This window comes from Capricornis sumatraensis, chromosome X (assembly GCF_032405125.1).
Source record: "Capricornis sumatraensis isolate serow.1 chromosome X, serow.2, whole genome shotgun sequence".
NCBI lineage: Eukaryota > Metazoa > Chordata > Mammalia > Artiodactyla > Bovidae > Capricornis > Capricornis sumatraensis.
The window spans coordinates 115,642,494-115,655,984 of record NC_091092.1 but is presented as its reverse complement, the minus strand read 5'-3'; positions in this window follow the sequence as shown (position 1 = coordinate 115,655,984).

Here is a 13,491-nt window from a genome sequence, read left to right as displayed (position 1 = left end):
GAAAGTGAAGTCACTCAGTCGTGTCCAACTCTTAGCGACCCCATGGACTGCGGCCTACCAGGCTTCTCTGTCCATGGGATTTTCCAGGCAAGAGTACTGGAGTGGGGTGCCATTGCCCTCTCCATTATTTATTTTAATTGGAGGCTAATTACTTTACAATATTGTGGCAGTTTTTGCCATATATTGATATGAATCAGCCGCAGGTGTACATGTGTCCCTCCATCCTACACCCCTCCTTGTCAGTTTTTCACTTATGTATTTTGATGCTTCGTTATTAAGGTGCAGATGTGTTTGGGGTTCTAATGCCTTCTTGAGAGACTGACCCTTTTATCATTAAACAGTGCAACTGTATATTACTCATATTTTTCTACAATTAGAAGTCTCCATTACCTGAAATTAATACAATAAAATTTTACAAAATAAAGTAAAAATCCAACTTTCTTTCCAAGTGCAAGGCAGAGAAGTAATTTCTGATCCTCTTGTTTTGCCTCTCTCAGTGTGGGGAATGAGCTGGGGCAAGTCTGATCAGGTCAGCAGTATTCTTTAGCCCTTGCACTTGGCGTAAAACTTTTGTCCAGCAAGGGGAGGCAGATGAGTGAGGGAAGGTTTCCCATAACTTCTCAGTTGCACTAACAAGCAGTTTGAACTCTTTATCTTGGAAGGAATGAGAAATGGTGTCAGCCAACAAAGGTGACTTGTGGGAAGGAGGGAATAGGTCATGGTTCAAATGCCATTTACTCTGGTTGTTTTTACTGAGTCATAGTGTACTTTCGTGAATAATTTTTTTTGTTTTCTGTATATAAATATGTATATTTATGTATATGTATACAAATATGTATATATGTATACAAATATGTATATATGTATACAAATATGTATATATGTATAAAACGCATATATGTACATATATATAAGTTAAATAGAATAACTAAATAATAAAATAATAAAATAAATATAAAATGTATATAAAATACATATATATATACATATATATTTATATACATATATGTATATATACATATTTAAATACATTAATATTCCTTAGGACTGTTTTCAGATACTTTAAACAATTTTTTGAAACCATTTTTAAAAATAAATTTTGCTTCTATCACTAGAGAATATTCTACAGAGCTTCTCACACTGTCATCACAAAAGTGGAACTTCCTTTCTTTTGATTAGTGTCAGCATGGTATAGGGCTTCCCAGGTGGCACAGTGATAAAGAATCCACCTGCCAATGCAGGAGACACAGGTTCAAATCCAGGGTTTGATTCCTGGGTCGGGAAGATGCCCTGGAGAAGAAGACGACAACCCACTCCAGTATTCTTGCCTGTGAAATTCCATGGTCAGAGGAGCCTGGCAGGCTACACAGCTTCTGGGCTCATTAGAGTCGGATACTACTGAGTGACTGAGTATGCGTGCAGTATGGTATATCTTTCTTTATTCCTGTCCTTGTAACCTATATAAGTCTTTATGTTTAAGTTGGGTTGTTTGTAGACAACGTATATAAAATTTGTGTTGTTTTTTTTTTTAAATTCACTTTAACAATTTCTACTTTTAATTGTGTCTGGGCTATTCACATTTAATGTGATTATTGAAATAATTTGGATTAATATTCACATCTTTGCAACTGGTTTCTATTTGTTACGTTTGTTCTTTTCTTTTCTCATCTTTTTCTGCTCTTTTGGTTTTAATTGAACATTTATATAGTGATTTTGTTTCCTCAGCATATCAATCATACTTCTTTTAAAAAGACTGTTGCCCTAGGTTTTAAAATATGTATTTTTATCTAACTTAAGTCTACCATCAAATAACACTAATACTACTTTGCATATAATAGTATTGGTGCTTTACAACTTTCATTTCTCCCCTTCTATCCCTTATAACATTGATGTCTTTCATTTCACTTATCTTCATGTTACAAACACTTTGTATATTGTTACTATTATTAATTTAAATAACTGACAGTTTAGATCAAATTGTAATAAAAATGCAACATTTTACCTTCATCTAGTCCTCTTCCTCTTCTTTCCTTCATGTTGAACCAAGTTTCTGACCTTCATGATTTATTTCTGCCTGAAATACTTCTTTTATTATTTCTTGCAGGAACTTCTGTTGCAGGTTTTTTTGTCAGAGAAATACTTTATTTCTCATTCCATTTTGAATTATAATTTCTCTAGATATGAATTCTAGAATGGTATTTTTTTTCCCTTTCATCCCCTTAAATATTTTACTACACTCTATTGTCTGTGTGGCTTTAGATGAGAAGTCTCCTGTAATTCTTATCCTTTTTCTTATAAGGAATCCCCCACCTCTCCCCTCTATGACTTCTTTCGAGATTTCTCTTTGGTTTTCTGCAGTTTGAATGTGATATACCTAGTTGTAGCTTTATATATATATATATTTATATATATATATATATTTATATATATATATTTCTATATATATATATATTTTTCTATTTTTTTCAAGTTTAATGATTCTTTTTGACTATGTCAAGCCTACTGTTGAGCTTGTTAAAGACACTTTTCATTTCTGTTACAGTCTTTTTCATTTCTGTGTAGTATTTCCATTTGATTATTTCTTAAAATTTCCATCTCAACACTTATTTACAGTATCCATTACTCCTGTGGTTTGCCTTTGTCTACTCTTTTATTTAGAGATCATATGTATTAGTCATAGTTATTTCAATTTCCCCTCTGATAATTCCAACCTATGTGTCATATCTGAATCCCATACCAATCTTTGCTTTGTGTCTTCAATCTGTGTTTCTTTCTTGCCTCTTGGATGCCTTGTAAATTTTTGATGAAAGCTAGACATGCTATATCAGGTACTAGGAACTAAGATAAATAGGCATTTTAGTATGATGGTTTATGTTAATCTGGGTAGTAGCTGCTGATATTAGCTGTAGACCAACCTAGATAGCATATTGAAAAGCAGAGACATTACTTTGCCAACAAAAGTCTGTTGAGTTAAGGCTATGGTTTTTCCAGTGGTCATGTGTGGATGTGAGAGTTGGACTGTGAAGAAAGCTGAGCACCGAAGAATTGATGCTTTTAAACTGTGGTGTTGGAGAAGACTCTTGAGAGTCCCTTGGACTGCAAGGAGATCCAACCAGTCCATTCTGAAGGAGATCAACCCTGGATTTCTTTGGAAGGAATGATGCTAAAGCTTTGGCCACCTCATGTGAAGAGTTGACTCATTGGAAAAGATTCTGATGCTGGGAGGGATTGGGGGCAGGAGGAGACGGGGACTACAGAGGATGAGATGGCTGGATGGTATCACTGAGATGGACGTGAGTCTGAGTGAACTCTGGGAGATGGTGATGGACAGGGAGGCCTGACGTGCTGCGATTCATGGGGTCACAAAGAGTTGGACACGACTGAGCGACTGAACTGAACTGAACTGATAGATGCCAATGGCTCCAAATTCATCTAGTGTCCTTCCCGCCTCACCCCTGCCCTGTCTCTGCCGTTAGGTTTCCCTAAATATTACTCTTCAGGAAGAGTCTATGTCTTGCAACTCTTTCATTTGTTATCTATTGTTAGATTCAACCCTGATGACTTGGTGTGGAATGAGAGGGAGAACATTGTATAAACTCATCCTGTCTGACTCTCTGTATAATCGTATCATGTCCGACTCAGTTGTGTCAAACTCTTTGCCACCCCATGGACTGTAACACGCCAGGCTCTTCTTTCCATGGAATTCTCCAGGCAAGAGTATTAGAGTGGTAGCCATTCCCTTCTCCAGGGGATATTCCTGACCCAGGGATTGAACCTGGGTCTCCTAAATTGCAGGCAGATTCTTTACCATCTGAGCCACCAGGGAAGCTCTGTATAATCTTATCATTAAATCTTATTCCTTAAATGGGCCTGTTCACGACATGATTTTTACAAGTGTTTCTCTAGTGTCCTAACTTCCCACCATGGCCCCAGCTCCCACCCTTGACTGTGGTGTTTCCAATCTATTTGAAACCCTGTCTCCTGTTTGCTGTGTTTTATTTTTCCCCTTAGTTGAGACATTTCATTACATAGCTTAGGTACTGGTTGTCAGCTGAAATAGCTAGTTACTATAGATGCCTGTATCCTTTGTGGGCATGGGTAAGTGAAAGTGAAAGTTGCTCAGTCATGTCCAACTCTTTGCGACCCCATGGACTATACAGTCCATGGAATTCTCCAGGCCAGAATACTGGTGTGGGTAGCCTTTCCCTTCTCCAGGGGATCTTCCCAACCCAGGGATGGAACTCAGGTCTCCCACATTGCAGGCAGATTCTTTACCAGCTGAGCCACAGGGGAAGTGGGGATGGGTAAACTGCTGCTGCTGCTGCTAAGTCGCCTCAGTTGTGTCTGACTCTTCGCGACCCCATGGACTGTAGCCTACCAGGCTTTTCCGTCCATGGGATTTTCCAGGCAAAAGTATTGAAGTGGGATGCCATTGGGGGATGGGTAAAACTGTCACCAAATACTGTTTCACTCAGATCACAAAAGTGACCCAAAGCCAATAAAAGAAGTTATACAATCCCATCCTTGAAATGATAGATATCCTCCACCAGGCAATGGTTATTGAAACCAGCTACTTCTCAGATCTGTGGGCTCAGTTGCCAGACCCTAGTCTAGAACTGCTTCATTTCTATTGTCTTATTTGTGTGCTGGGTCATTTATCTTGGCAGCAGACTTTTGCATATGTCCTGCTGTCTACCCCTCAGCCCTCTGAAAGATGATTCATGCACCATTATCTTTAGCCATGATTCTATCTGTGTCCTCTTGGACAACATCTGTGACTGAATGCATCTCTCAGCCCGTGCAGTAGTCTGCATCTCAGCAAATAGCCCATATCTGAAGGTTTGGTCTAACCTCCAGCATCCTTTGGCAGGATTTTCTCTTAGGACTTCACTTCCATTCTTTTATCTACAAACCATAGATGTGCTTGCCAACCACCATCCTGCCCTGCCCAATCTCATGTGTTTTAAGGTCAAGCTTTAACTAAGTGCCTGAAATTAGCAGAATAATATTTTACCAACTAACAGTCAAAGGTATCATCTCTGTGAGTTCAAGTTTCATTTTGTGGAGTTAATTTCCAATGAAGTAGATGGGAATCCAAGGTCAGACAGCTTTAGTTTCCTCTCCTTGGACCCCCATCTTTTGCTATCTTCTCCTCTATTGTTTTCCTGATACTGGAAATGACTTTCTCAAGAACTTTCTCAAATAATTAGTATTGTGGTACATGACATTAGGTTTGGCTTCGGTTCAAGTCACGGGATGCTTGATATTATCTGATGAACTCCAGGGAAGTCTTTCTCACCTTTAAGCATTAACAATGACTGGAATTCTAACATTACATCTTTACTCTTCAGGCCAAACAGTTGCCCACACCTCCACCTCTAACATGCAGATACTTGTTGGAAGAGTGATGTTTTCTGTTTGGAGAACTTTTGGTAGGAAGGAAAGGAGAGAATGTTGAGTGCTGAATGGAGAAAAATTATTATGCAAGTAGAGAGATTGAGAATTGGGCTGGAGGATGATGAAAAACAAAGAAGAAAAAACTAGTGAGCTTAAGGACAAATGTCATCTTTTCCAAAATTAGCCTAGCCTAAATTCAAAAGGAAACCTAAATTTGAAGCTCTACTCCTCTAGTAGTTGTGACGCTTTGGAAAAATTATTTAGACAGTCTAGAGTTCATAGTTCTGTTATATGTCAAGTAGTTCAGTTCAGTCGCTCAGTCATGTCCGACTCTTTGCGACCCCATGGACTGCAGCACACCAGGCCTCCCTGGCCATCACCAACTCCCGGAGTTCACTCAAACTCATGTCAGTTGAGTCGGTGATGCCATCCAGCCATCGCAGCCTCTGTCATCCCCCTCTCCTCCTGCCTTTACTCTTTCCCAGTATCAGGGTCTTTTCCAAGGAGTCAGTTCTTCGCATCAGGTGGCCAAAGTATTGGAATTTCAGCTTCAGCATCAGTCCTTCCAGTCAAGTAAGAAGAAGAATAATACATCTCTCATAGTTTTGCTGATAATGCTAGTAAAGTGTTTAGCACTGTATCTGATGCATACCCAGTACTCAGTAAATCTCAGTCGTTATATTATTAACAATAACACTAATTATAAAGCCAAGTGTAAAGTATTAATTATCTAAACCTAAGATAATGCAGATAATACATTGTAATTTATTCAATTACACATATATGGAATTTGATCAGATAGCTCATGAAACTTAAAAACTCTTATCATTTAAAATGGATAACCAGCAAGGACCTACTGTATAGCACAGGAAATTCTGCTCAGTGTTAGATAGCAGCCTGGAGGGGAGGGGAGTTTGGGGAAGAATATACACATGTATATGTATGTCTGAGTCGCTTCGCTGTTCACCTGAAAACCACAACATTGTTCATCAGCTATATCTCAATAGAAAATAAAATGTTAAGAAAAAGTCTTATCTGGAATTATGATGATAAAGAAATCACCATTCTTTTTATATACTCAGTGATATTTCTATAACTGTATTATAAATAACGATTATGTAAGAAAGAAAAAAATTGAGTTTTTCTTATGACCTTATATTCTCCCAGTCTGTCACTTCCAAGACCTTAGATACTGGATTTCATACACTGGAACCTATGAGTCAGTAGCCATGAACTCCCAATATCAGTTTATTTGCTGTGGGTCACCCATATATCAGGCAGACCTTTCAAAATGATGGATAGGAGGAGAGTGTTTAAAAGTCACCAAGCTAAGAGAACAACTCGTTGTCATAATCTCCTAGAACAACACAAATAGGAGACTATTAGCAGAATCCGCAGATGTAATATGCTTAGAGACCTCTCTAAACCAATTGTACCAGTCACACCAAGCGCAGGATAAGAAAGATATGTAAACATTTAGTTTACTGTGAAACAGGAGATACATGGTCTTAAACCAGAATACACAAAATGGAAAAGGTTTGGGGTCCTTTTTTGGCACTGTTTTAAATATCCTTGTCAGTGTTGTGACTTTTTTCCCAAGTGCACATTACTAGTCACTTTATCTTAGGATTTAGGCAGGTAGCTAAATAATTACTCTTCACCAGAGAGGTTTCTGCTAAGCCTCCTCTAGAAGATGACCTTTTTGTAATGTTGAACTGACATATAACTGAATGATGGACGTGTCATTTACTGGCAAGCAATTTTCTCTTTCAGTGGGGAGAGTTTTAAAATCATTGGACTTGTAAATGGTGACAGGATTGTTGGTCTAGATATGATTGAGCAGTTTAGTAATGTACATAATTATCATGACTGCCTGAAAGCTCTAGGCACCTTTTCACTTTTGATCATGATTTCAACTGCTGACGCCTAAATTACAAATCAAATGGTAGGAAGATAAATCATGATGCCAGAGGCATAGCTTAGTCATGCCAGCCAACTTAAAATCGGGTTTTGTGAGGGGAGGTTGACTTATCAAAAATGGGAAAGGTTTGTGAACGAAAAGTTTCTATCTGTTTTGAAGGCATAATTTGGGGTTTATAAAACTTTCAGGACAAGGGGGATTGCTATTTTCAGAAGACTTGTTTTTGGACAGGAACCTTAAAAATCTCCATTTTAAAGAAGTTTGATTAATATTATTTGGGCAAACAAAGGTTACAAAGTTGAAGGGGTGTTAAGTTTGTAATTTGTAGCATAACCAACTTATAGGCATAAAAAGACATTAGCTAATGATAAATAAGTTTTCTATGTCATAAAACTAGCAGTAAGATTTGGCTATTTCTCTAAAATAATTTAACCAAATTAGTAGTCAAGAACATCATCATTTCACCAATGAGTAGTCAAGAACAAGAATTTTATTTTGATTATTACAGTAGTTGTATTTTCTATGAGAATGTATGGTCACAGATACATCAAATGCACTTTCATCTTGGACTCTGAAACGTGTGGTTAAGGCCTGAGAATTTTTGAGCCCGAGTTGAGGTTCACTGTCATATGATGTAGGTGTAATAATTTATAACTTGATTCTTACAAGTTTTGCATGTCAAATAAGTTAACATTCAAAAGTCTCATGGAATTTTTAAGTAATTACAAGATTTACATTTAAGTTCCTGAGTGAAATAAGATGAAATTTCTTCTTATTTCTTCTTACCATTTGACTGATGCCGTGAGCATAACCTCTAGCTTCTAAGCAATTGTGGTTGTATTCACCTGGCTCCAAGATATTTACCCCAAAGCTCCAGGAGCTATGCAAAAGCCATGAAATCAAGCTGCACACCATTCCTGTGCCTGTCTGTGAGCTGCATGTCAGTGCTCCAAAGGAAATAGATTTGGATGTATTCATCTTAAAACTGCTCTGATACTATTCTATAAAAATAATAAATTATTCCTTAAAAAAATACGAATTTGGCTGAAAAAGCAAACATGTGCATCTTAGGATACTTTAATCCAAAGATCTTTGGGATAGGAGAATCTTGATATATCAAGTAATTAAAAATGTTTCCTGTGTATATGTCTGTGTGTTACACATAACACATGATTTTGAGAAAATAAATTTATTTCTTCTTTCTGATTAATATTTTCTTCCTTTACTGAAAAAAGTTTTCATAGGTATTTATGACAACTAAAAATATCCTATAGAATATGGTGTACACTTATTGAAATTTTCCTAAGACTGTGTAAGCAAACTGATTAAAACAAATACAACAATTTTAGGATAATATGTACATACATGTGTGCTCAGCCATGTCTGACTCTTTGCAACCCCATGGACTGTAGCCCACCAGACTTCTCTGTCCATGGAATTCTTCAGGCAAGAATACTGGAGTGGGTGGCCACTTCCTTCTCCAGGGGACCTTCCCAACCCAGGGACTGAACCCGTGTCTCCTGTGTCTCCTGCATTGGAGGTAGATTCTTTATACCGCTTGAGCCATCGGGGAAGCCCCAGTCTGAGGATAAACTGAAGTGAAATTCAACCCAGGTACATATTGTTATGAAGTCCAGATACAGCCAGCCTTCTGAATCCTCGGGTTTCACATCCATGGTTTCAGCCGGCTGTGTGTGGATTGTCATCCATGGGATACCAAACCAATGAATACAGGGGGCCTGCTGTATTTGAACTTCAAATGATCCTAAGATAATCCATGCCTGCCCCTTCTCTACAACTGAGGAAACTGATACCTGTGGTCATGAAGTGATGTCCCTAATGATATGTTGCTAATTGGTTGCAGAGCCTGGATTAAAATTGACTGCTGCTTCCTCTGATTTCCCCTTCCCTAAGTGTTAATGCAGTGCTGGATTACACCACTCACTGCTTGATCCAGCTACTTTGTTATTCAAATAGCAATGAAACGTGATCTCACAGGGTTAATAGAAGCAGTAAATGTGTATATTATTCAGGGTTTCATCAGGAAAGCAGGAACCACTCCAGGTTTTGCAGGTTGGAAGATATTCAAGTCAGGGAATTAGAGGATTGTACAACCATAGGAAGGACTGAAGACAGAGAGGTCAGGAAAACTACTATTGAAGTTCATGAAATCAGAACGTTGGATGGGAGGGAAGGCATCGCTGATTATCTGTGAACCTAAGCAGGTGATTCACAGGGTGAATTCACTCAGGGGCCACTGCAGCTGCATACCTGCCATGTGACTTTGCGGCAACTGCTGTGGAGACTAATGGCCTGTCGCTCTCTTCAGCCCCCAAATCAAGTGGAAGTGCCTCTAATTGGCTGAAACAACTCTGAGACACAGAGGGAAAGGGGTTCTAGAAAATTTGCCTGTAGGTTTCCCCTTGTCAAACAGTGGAGACTACAAAGGCGCCATGATGATGCTGAGCTGAGGATAGGCAACATATAATCCAGCACAAACGATGACACTTAAAGCTGCCAAGCACAGAAAATTGTTTAGTGAAGGATTAAAAAAGAAATATGGCTAAGGCGCCTGTCTTCTTTTAAATGTAAAAACCAACTTGGGACTAACCAGAGATATTTTAACCCAATTAAAAACTATCTAAGTTAGAAAGGTTAGCTATACTGTAACTTAGATGTGATTAATGCATATGCATGTATACTTATGAAAGGTAGAGAAATTCTATTGTATTTCATGTTGTTTGTGGATTTTTTTCCCCCTAACATTTTGGAGTTTTTAAAAACAGAATAGCAATTCATTGTAACATAGATTCTGGGAATTAGGATGTGGTCACATTTGAAGGGCCATTATTCAGCTACTGCTTAACTTGTAGTTCCAATACCATTCTCTAAAATTGCAAAGATTTTTAGGTCTCTCAAAGATAGAAATTTCTCAGAGGACTAATATCTTCTAAATAGAATTATCAATGTACACAGAAATCCAGACATGTGTGATAAAGCAGTATATTGTAATATGGATCTTTTAGACTGGAGACATTTTGCCTAGGCAAAAAGAAACTTTTTTTCCCCATTGCAAGCAGTATTGCCAAGATATTCCCTAGCTCTGCTTTATCTCTAAGCCTCACCATACCCCTGGCTTTCTGAGGCCTCAGGATAAGGTAATTGATGGGTTGTACGTCTGAAGATGACATGTGCCCCGGGGTGGGGGGTAGAAATTGGGTGAGGTTTAGTGATGCAAGGAGGCATCTCTTTCAGATTGTATCACTTAACATGCTTTTGATCAAAAGAAACAGAAAATCCAAATCAAACTGGCTTAAATTATGACAGAAACGAATAGGCTTATTATTTAACCAATAGGCACAGGGTAAGCTGGAAGCACGGTTCATATTTTGAGCCAGAGGTTTTGATAGCATTAGGTCTCCAGCTTTATTCTTCTATGATTGCATTGGCCCTTTTCCCTGTTTTCCCCTTCTCCCCTTGCATTTGGTTCATTTTGGGATGATACAGGATTCACTTGGAAGATACCAAAATGTGCACCAGAAGAGTTCCTTTCAACAGCTCCCCATCATGCACACCAAAGCACTCCCCAAGAAAGATTCATCTGCAATGTCACAGGACCATGGCTACATTTTCCTTAACTGCCTTTATTTTGTGTTCATTCTCTGTGTACACATTGATAATGACCTCTTAGACCAGGGGCTAGCAAACTGTAGCCTGTGGGCCACATAGCCTGTTTTTGTGAAGCCCATGGACTGAGAATGCTTTTTATATTTTCTAAAGGGTTGTAGAAAAAAAGAAAAGAATATGCGACACAGACTTTATGTATCCCGCAAATCCTAAAATATTTGCTGTCAGGCACTTCATAGCAAAAAGTTGCCAACCGCTGTCTTATACCATTATGTGATGCAAAAAAACAAAACAAAACAAAAAACAAACAAACAAACAAACAAAAAACCCAACCCTCTTTGTTCCTAACACATTCCTGTTGTAGCTAATGTAATTCCTTTTATATAGCATTCTCATCTCTAAATACTTCTTCCCACCTCTCCTCTTAGGTCAAGTTTTCCTCTTTTATTAGAAGAAAAGGTGTTGCCAGGAAAATTTTTTATTAATTTAGGAAGGGGAAGACCTGCAGGGGATGGTTAGGGGGAAGAGATGGGATGAAACTTCTCACTAATGTTAAAGGAAGTGAGCATTGAAAGGACTTTTGAGAATGTCTTATTCGGTTACATCTTGTTCTAGGAGGGGAAATACCACCAGGGGATGGAAGGGTTTTGACCAAAGTCATAGTCAGCTGGTAAGAAAAATCATCAGGGCCCAGCATTGTGATCCAGGACCACTTCCACCAACTCCTGCTACTTTTTTTTTGACTCTGCATCTTTGACTTACAGCCAATTTAGGCATACACTCAGCTGTCCCAAATGCCCCTTTAACTTGGGAGTTTCCCAGCAGTTCATAGCTCGTGCAGGAAAGAGTGATCCAGAACTTCCTCAAAGAGATTTTCTCTTTTACTGTGCTTTATTTTCTTCAGTTCACCTCATTAAACCTCTTGAAATTTGCCCTGTCTTCCACTACTGTGTCCCTGTTCTTCCCCAGTAGTTATATTTCAGGAGCCCTAGATTCATTTGGACATCAGTGGCTGCTTTCTAGGATGACTCTATGATATTCTCTCATTTACTTAATTTATTAAAAAGTAGTGACAAAAATTTTACCAAATGATGAATGTACCTTCTTTAATTGTTTGCTCAAAGATTACCAGTGACCTTTTAAAGTCCTTGGATTTATCAGCGTCCTCAGATTTCATTCTCCTTGAACTCGCTCTCATTCCAACTCAACCAGCTTCCCAGTTGTGATACCTACTAGGACACCTCGACCTCTACCTTGCCTTCTGATTTGTTTAGATAGATTCTTTTTTTCTAGCTATGGCTCTAATTCCTCCTTCCACCCTCTAAGTATGGGTCTTCATATATTATTTCCCCATTGGTGATGGAACAAATTATCACGAACTTTGTGGCTTCAAAAACCGCAAATCTAGTATCTTTTTCTTTGGAGGTTAGAAGTCTAACTTAGGTCTTATAGGCTAAAATCAAGGTGTAAATAGAGCTGTGTCCATTCTGGAAGCTTCAAATGAAGAATCTATTTCCTTGCATTCTCCAGCATCTAAGACTTCCTGTGTTCCTTCCCTTGTGGAGCCTTCCTCCATCTTCAAACTGCACCATTCCAACCTTTGCTCCTGTCATCACGTCTCCTTTTTCTGATTTTGACCCTCATGGTTCCTTCTTATAAAGGCCCTTAGGACCACACTGAACCCACCAGAATAATTGAGAATAACCTTGCTATTTCATGATCCTTAACCACACATGCAAAGCCCTTTTTGTCATAGAAGGTGGATTTTTACAGATTCCTAGAATTAGGATGTAGGCAACTCTAGGAGCCATCATTCTGACTCTCCCACTTAGGTTTCTACAATGGGTTCTCAGCTGCATTTGATTTTTCAGTGTTAGGGGCACCCTTTGCCTCTTTATTTTTTCTTTAATGTACATTATCCTCCAGAAGCATGCCTGAATTCATAAAGGTTATTCTCTTGCATTTCAAACTCATTATCTGCGAAACTATTCAAATCTATGCTTGCTTCATTTCACTTGCACCTCAATTTAAGTTCATATTACTTCTTAAATAAATTCCATTAAAAATATCCTGTGACCCTCGGTTTCATCATCTGGACTATCAGCACACTGCGAAAGTAGTCTAAATTACCTTCCATCGCTTCGTGTTTTATACTTGTGTAGTATCCTATCCTCTCTAGGAGACAGAAAACATTTCATGCCCAAATTTATATCTAAGTCCCACCTCCTTGTTTTGTGCAAAGAAAATACTCAGCAATAGTATTACCATGATCTTTTTTAAAAGTTACAGAGTCCAGGGCTGCACTGATTTAGAACATGTGGTGAAGGATTTAGTTGCCAGAAAACTGTGCCTAAATGAATGACTCCTGAATTTTTCACTGGGAGACTTTTTTCTGGTCTTAGCAAACATCTTCTGACACAGACTCTGGATTAGTTTTGAAATACTAAGCAATACATCTTTGTGTATTCATTAATCACACCCAAATTGACTAAGAAGCACTCTGCCAAATAATAGGAAGGGTATGAAGATGTCTATGCTTCTATAAG